Genomic DNA, 7,007 nt, shown 5'->3' on the forward strand with positions numbered 1-7,007 from the left:
GTACCAGTTGGCCTTCCCACTAGCAGTGCAAGAGGGTTTCCCTTTCTCCACATCCTTACCAACACCTGTTATTTCTTGTGTTGATTTTAGCTATTTTGACAGGTATGAGGTGATATCTCATTCCTGGTAGGCACCTGACACCTATTATCTATTTGAAGACCTCAGGAATCAGTTATTCTGTTTTATAGAAGAGGAAAGTTATTTTCCTGGAGCTTAAGAGACCTGCTAGGACTCTACTCATAGGGTCCAGATCAGTCGCTGGACAGAGTACAGGGAAAGACATGGAAATATTTGAGTTGATGCTGTACATATGGTATCTGCTGTGCATGATTCTCAGAAGCCTGATTACTTAAAAAATAAGTTGAAAGCCAAGATTGACTGAAGCTAGAGCTTTTTGAGATCTATGTTCCTCTGTTTCCCACTGTCTTTTACTATGAACTGCTCTCCAGCTGGAGGAACTGCTCAGGACCCTTAGGCATGGTGAACAAATATGCCATGACTAATGGTTATATTGCCAAGTAATTTTATTTAAAAAACTCCCTTAAATGCTTAAAAATATTGCTACATCTCTAATTAAAATTTGTGATATAGGGAGTTGATTGATGACCATCTTTATCACATTTTACATGTCCTACCTTGAATTATACAGATAATTAGCTTTTTGAAGCTTTCCAAATGTCACTTCTTGCTGCCGAGAGAGTAAACCTTGACCACTCCTCCTCGACTCCAAGCTTGGTCATCAGTCTGGTGATCATGCAGGACAAGAAAAATATTTTTCCATTTGTATTCAGAAAAAGGATTTGAGCAGAGCATAAACATGTTTTTAATAAATTTTGAGCAGCAGGCTGTCTGCTTATAGAAAAAATTCTCTTTGTCAAAGGAAGAGAACATTATTGCAAAGGCATTAACTTGCTCAAAAAGGCGTGTGTTGGCAGCTCTTTTTTTCCATGATGACATCATCTAGTTTAGAATTATACCCCAGATGATTTTTTCCTTCCGTTTGAATTATGAAATTAAATTTTAAAAATTCACTTTAAGTTACTGGCTTTTAAGAACTAAAGTCAAAATACAGAAAAGTTGTTGAGATACTTTAGTTTGACTGCTTAGTTTCATCCCCTGTCCTGGCTAGTTTTGCTGTGTGGCCTTAGACAAGTTATACAGACATCTCTGAGTCTCTGTTTTCTCATCTGAGAATGGGGATAGTAATAGTTGCCTCCCTGGGTTGCTATAAGAATTTAAAAAGTGAACATCAGCATATCACAAATGCTCAATAGATATTATTGGTAGTAATTGCCATTTTTTGCTTAAGGTAGATAAGGAGAACCATCTTAAGATTCAAATAAATATGCTGGGCCATGTATTTAAGATTACAGAATGAACATACTCAGTGCCATGTCTAAGCATAGGGTACAGCTGGTAAACCTGGCTAATATGGAATCAGAATCACATTCACAGGTTTGCTGTACTGCAAGTAGTTGCCTGTTGCTGCTGGTCTTCACTGGGGACTTTCTAGGGAGCAAGGGGGAGCTCCTGCCCTCCAGTTACATCAAGCATCATCAACTCTGGACTGATCTGGTATGCTTGTTTTCAACAACAGTTTAGAGGTTACAAGGTTCATACACAAGACTATCAGGATAAAAGCTAGGAATCCATATACTGATGATTGATTACAAATACAAAGAAGGTTAGCTCTTAGATAATGCCACAATGAGCACAGATTGACAAAGATTTGGCCCGTCTCTTTCTTAGAGTAATCCTCAGTTGGTGCTGAGGTTGGGACTCCCCCATATATCCAGAATGACTCAATTAATGAAGCCAAAGTTAACTTGTAAATTATTTCTATAGTTTGGTAGTTTTGAGTATGATATCTTATTGATTTCTAATCATTCATGAATATAGACATGTTGACAAATATTAAATTTACAATGTGCTGATCATACAAGATATTTAGACTAAAGTGGTCTTTAATTATAATCAGTGAATAGTTTACATTTTCCTTATAGAGATCTTCTTAATTTTCACCATTATTATTTTTCTCAATATATTATTTATATTAATTGAACAGTAACTATTTAGCTTCTATTGTATTTTTGTCCTGTGTTAGCATTGGAGATACTACCATGCCACTGTGGGTCCCCTGAGCAGCAGAGACCAGATGGGATTAGACATGTGAGAGGTTATCAGGACAATTCCCCTAAAGGAGAACAGTGAGGAGGGGGCACAAGGAGGCAGGATCAGCCTTCAGACTGTGGGGCAGGTTGGACACAGGGAAAAGCTTCACACCACTGGGCAGCTCAGAGAATTTGACCAGACTGATGAGGTATTTTCTAGCCATAGCTGCTCTCAGAGGAGTTTCTGGCTTGCCAGGAGGGGGTGGGCAGAGACTGAGAGCATCCCTGGGAAGCTTGGCCTTGTTGTGAATGCAGTAATGGATGTGGAGGGCCACTCTTGGTCCCTTTGTCAGTACTGCCCCCCACAGCAGGGAAGCATCACATGCATTAGCATGGGGACCACAACTTGTACCAGGACCCAGTCTCCTATTTCAAGAAACTTGCAGCATGGTTGGGATGTGGTGTATGATCACTTCTGTGGGGGTGTGTCCGGGGTGCCTGTGCAGGCAAGTGGGAAATAACCATTTGCATGGCTTTTAGAATAAATACTTGACCAATAAAAGACTTACTTGGTACAATAGCACATGATCATTATTGGCAGGATCTAATGTATTAGTTCAATTCCATGTATGCTTGTTGAGGGCACATAGGGTCCTAGCACCAAGAAACATAGTGGAGAGCTGAATGATGGAGACAGACAGAGAGCCATCCCTGCTAGCCTTCCCACACACAAACTCTAGCGCCTTCGAATCTGTCCACCTCTAGCTTCTTTGCTAGACTCCAAGCTCTTCGAAGACAAGGATGATAATTTAGTTTCTCTGCATTCTCTGTGCACAGTATCTTGAAGGCACTTAATAGATTTGTTCTTATTGTCGATGAACAAAATGTTGAGACAGTGATGTGTCATTATCAAGATCACTATCACAGTTGTCCCAAACCCCATCTCCATTCCATATCATCTCTCCCAAGGAATCCTTTTAGGGAACAAGGGAACCACCTTTTCATGGGAAGGCCATTCATGACCCAATGTAATTTGTAAAATAATGGCTGGCCACAGGTAATGAAATAAACTTGGGCTTTTTCTATTATTCCTGCCATTTGCCTTCAACCTTCTTCAGGTATGAAGTGTGTGGCTCCCTCAATAGAATTCCTATTTGAAGAAGGATTGGATATTAATTAGACTTACGTGGCCACTTCCTGGAATTCTAACCTCTCCCAAGGCTGTTTGCCATCTGGTAGGAGAGCACCATGATCCACAATCAGGAGAAGGTGAGCTATACTTGAAATACACTCACTTGAATTACCTCAGAGGTGTCTTCCTGACAGTTCATTCCTTTTCAATGTAGTTCACTTTGAGAGTGTGGAAACACATAAAAAAATATAGAGAACAATGTAAGCAAGCACCACAAACTGCGACTCAGCTATGTCAAATCTTTAATACTTCACCATGTTCTCTTCATTCCTTCAAAGTCATAAAGTATTGCAGGTGAATCTTGTGAACATTATTGATCCCCTCCACTCACTTATTGCTCCTGGGCATTTAAAAAAATTTCAAAAAGAATTTGTTTTAGGGGCACCTGGGTGGCTCAGTCAGTTAAACATCTGTCTTGGGCTCAGGTTATGATCTGGAAGTACCGGGGTCGAGCCCTGAGTCAGGAACCATGCTCAACGGGCAGTCTGCTTCTCCCTCTCCCTCTCATGCTTTCTCTCGCTCAATCTCTCAGAATAAATAAAAAAGTAAAATCTTAAAAAAAAAAAATCTCATTTTATTTTTTAAGTAATCTCTAGACCCAATATGGGGCTTTGGGGCTTGAACTCACAACACCAAGATCAAGAGTCACATGCTCTTCCAACTAAGCCAGCCAGACCCCCCTGGGTGTGATTTTATATTTTCATATCATACACGTGTTTCTGGTAAACAATGAATAATCTTGCTTGGCATGTTCTTAAACTCAAAACAAATGATATCATTTTGTTTGTGTTCACTTTGAGGGTCCCCAGACCACCCAAGTTTCAGCACTTCCCCAAGGATTTGGCAGGTGGTCATGCTCATGGCTGCGATTTGTTACAGTCAGGGATGTAGTCAGCAGAAGGAGAGGCACAGGGTGGGGTGGGAATGAATTCAGGAGGAAACCGGGTACAAGCTTCCACAAGTCTTCTCCCCAAACAGTCACACAGAACACTCAGTTCCTCTACATGAGAAGTGTTGCTCACCAGGAACCCATCAGAGGCTCAGGATCCAGGGTCTTCAATGGGGGCTGCTCATGTCAGTAGTCTTGGCTGGTGTGGTACCCAGACTCCAGATTCCCCAAAGGAAAGCAGGTTCCAGCATAAACTGCATTGTTTGCACACATAGTTTTGTTGTGCTGAGCCTTTGTTGTCCTTTGGGGAGTGGTGGGACTCCTCTGGAAATCTGAGGTTCCAGATGCAAGTGGGTCTTTCTAAGGAAACAAGCCCAGGGTGGCCATGTTAATGCTTTTTTGCATAGTATCCATATTGTGGTAGCTTTTTTTTTTTCAATATTATGGTTTTAAGATTCATCTACTTTTTTCTTTTTAAAGATTTTATTTATTTATTCATGTGAGATAGATAGATGATAGATATAGATAGATAGATAGATAGATAGACAGATAGATAGATGATAGATAGATAGATAGATACAGAGAGAGAGAGAAACAGAGACACAGGCAGAGGGAGAAGCAGGCTCCATGCAGGGAGCCGGACGTGGGACTCCATCCCAGGTCTCCAGGATCACGCCCCAGGCTGAAGGCAGCACTAAACTGCTAAGACACTGGGGCTGCCCCAAGATTCATCTACTTAATTCTGGTCAGCTACTCAATTTTTAACAATATTTTATTGATGAGCATTTAAATTATTCCCTATTTTCCAAAGTTGCAAATAATATGCAATGACCACCCTATTAAATGTCTTCTTGGACATCTATGCAAATATCTCTGGAATATAGTGTGTGCATGTCTTCAACTTTGCTGGGTGCAACCACAGTACTTTCCAAACTGTGCCTACCTTATAATTCCACCAGAATGTGTGTGAGCCCTCATTTCCTTGCCTCCTCACCAAGGCTTGACACTGTCAAGTTTTTTTTTTTTTACTGATTTAATTAGAATGAAAAGGGGGGAGTTTCCTTAATTACCACGAGTGAGGTATACAGACATCTGGGGAGCAAGGGATGAACAGGGCAAGGACTCAGAACTGCCAGAAGCAGGCCATGCAGGCTCAGGACAGATAGAAGAGAAGGACAGGGGCTGTTCTCCCCACTATTTTCATCTCTGGCAAGGCTGCTTTGGGTAACATTGAAACAGCATCAAAGGAAGTTGCATTTCATGATCTATTATATTTATCCATCATCAAATACTGCCAGTTTCTGGGTAAGAAATAATCAGAGTTTCTTCCTGTGATTCATACACTAGTCAGAAATCCTTGGCTTCCTAGAACTCCAGTAAAAATTCAAAATATCCAAGTAATAATTCTTCACAGTACTTTGTTTTTTGGCAGAAGAACCCTAGGAATAGGGCCAGGCACAAAGGTAAATGTTTTACAAATCTCCACAGGGATTTCTAAAGGGGCCTTTTCCCTGAATGGCCTGTGTCAGCAGGATGGGTGTATGATGCTCCCTCATGGGCTTCACAGATGTTATGGAGCATGTGCTGGGTGCCATGCCCTCCCTGGGGAGACTGAGTCCAGTAGAGGAGATGTTTCCAGGCCCATGGGGGTCAAAGAACACCAAATCAGCAGTCCCCAAGCTATCCTGCTTGCTCATCTACCTAGAACACAAAGAAGGTGAGGATGCCTATGGTTTACATGAGACCTTTTGACCAAACAAAGCAATTTATTATGAGAACAGTGAGGCGTTTTATGGGCTGAACTCTGCCCATAAATGCACATGTTGAAATTCTAACTGCCAAATGCCTCAGAATGTGACTGTGTTTGGAGACAGGATTTTTAAAGAGAGAATTAAGTTAAGAGGAAGTCATTTGGGTGGGTTCTATACCAGTACTGAAGAGGAGATCAGGGCACAGAGGTAGACAGGGAAGGTGGGCCCTGTGAGTGGAGCCTGAGATGCACCTGGGGAGTCAGTCCCAGAGCATACCAGCCTGGCCTGGAGTCTTAATCTTTCTTCTCCAGTGTGACTGAAGGCACTGAGCTGCAGAATGGCACATTCAGGGTCAGATTCCAGTTTGTTCCTTGTACCAACAGCTTCTGAATCAAGCAAGGCACTGGCTAAAAATTGAATTTATAGCCACACACGAGACCTACTAAATCAGACTTCCTGGGGAAGAAGCCAGGAATCTAAATTTTTAACAAGCTCTCTAAGCAATTTGGAGACACACTGGGGATTAAGAATCATTGATCGGGTGTCTGGAGGAGTAACGTGGAAGTTGCTGGCAAAGACTTTCCCTGTCCTGTCTCTCCTTCTCTCTTGTTACTTTCCACTTTATTCTAAGTAGGGCATTGTCTTGGTTATTTTGCAAGGTTACAGTCCCTAGCTATAGAAAGTGTGCACATGTGTGCATGTGTGTGTATGTGTGTGCCCTTGCATAAGACCATTTCCTTTTTTTTTTTTTTTTTTTTTTTATAAGACCATTTCCTATGAAACCTTTGAGCATCTGCTACATGAAACCGAGACCACCGTTTCTCTGGGGGAAGCAAAAGGAAGCAAAACAAAACAGTTAAAAAAGAAGGATCAGAAAAGCAGAAGCTGTTTGGATTCAGCAGGGTTAATTTGTAGCCCTCTAAGGTCAAAATCAGGCATGCAAGGCACAATGTAGCAAGGGAAGTAGGCAGCTCTCATGTGGGCAGGGGCCCATTTCAGTGGAACAAGGTCCCTTCTCCTGGCTTTGCTGAAGATATAGGCCTCATTATCAGCCCTTCTGTCTA

This window comes from Canis lupus, chromosome 31 (assembly GCF_048164855.1).
Source record: "Canis lupus baileyi chromosome 31, mCanLup2.hap1, whole genome shotgun sequence".
Taxonomy (NCBI): Eukaryota; Metazoa; Chordata; class Mammalia; order Carnivora; family Canidae; genus Canis; species Canis lupus.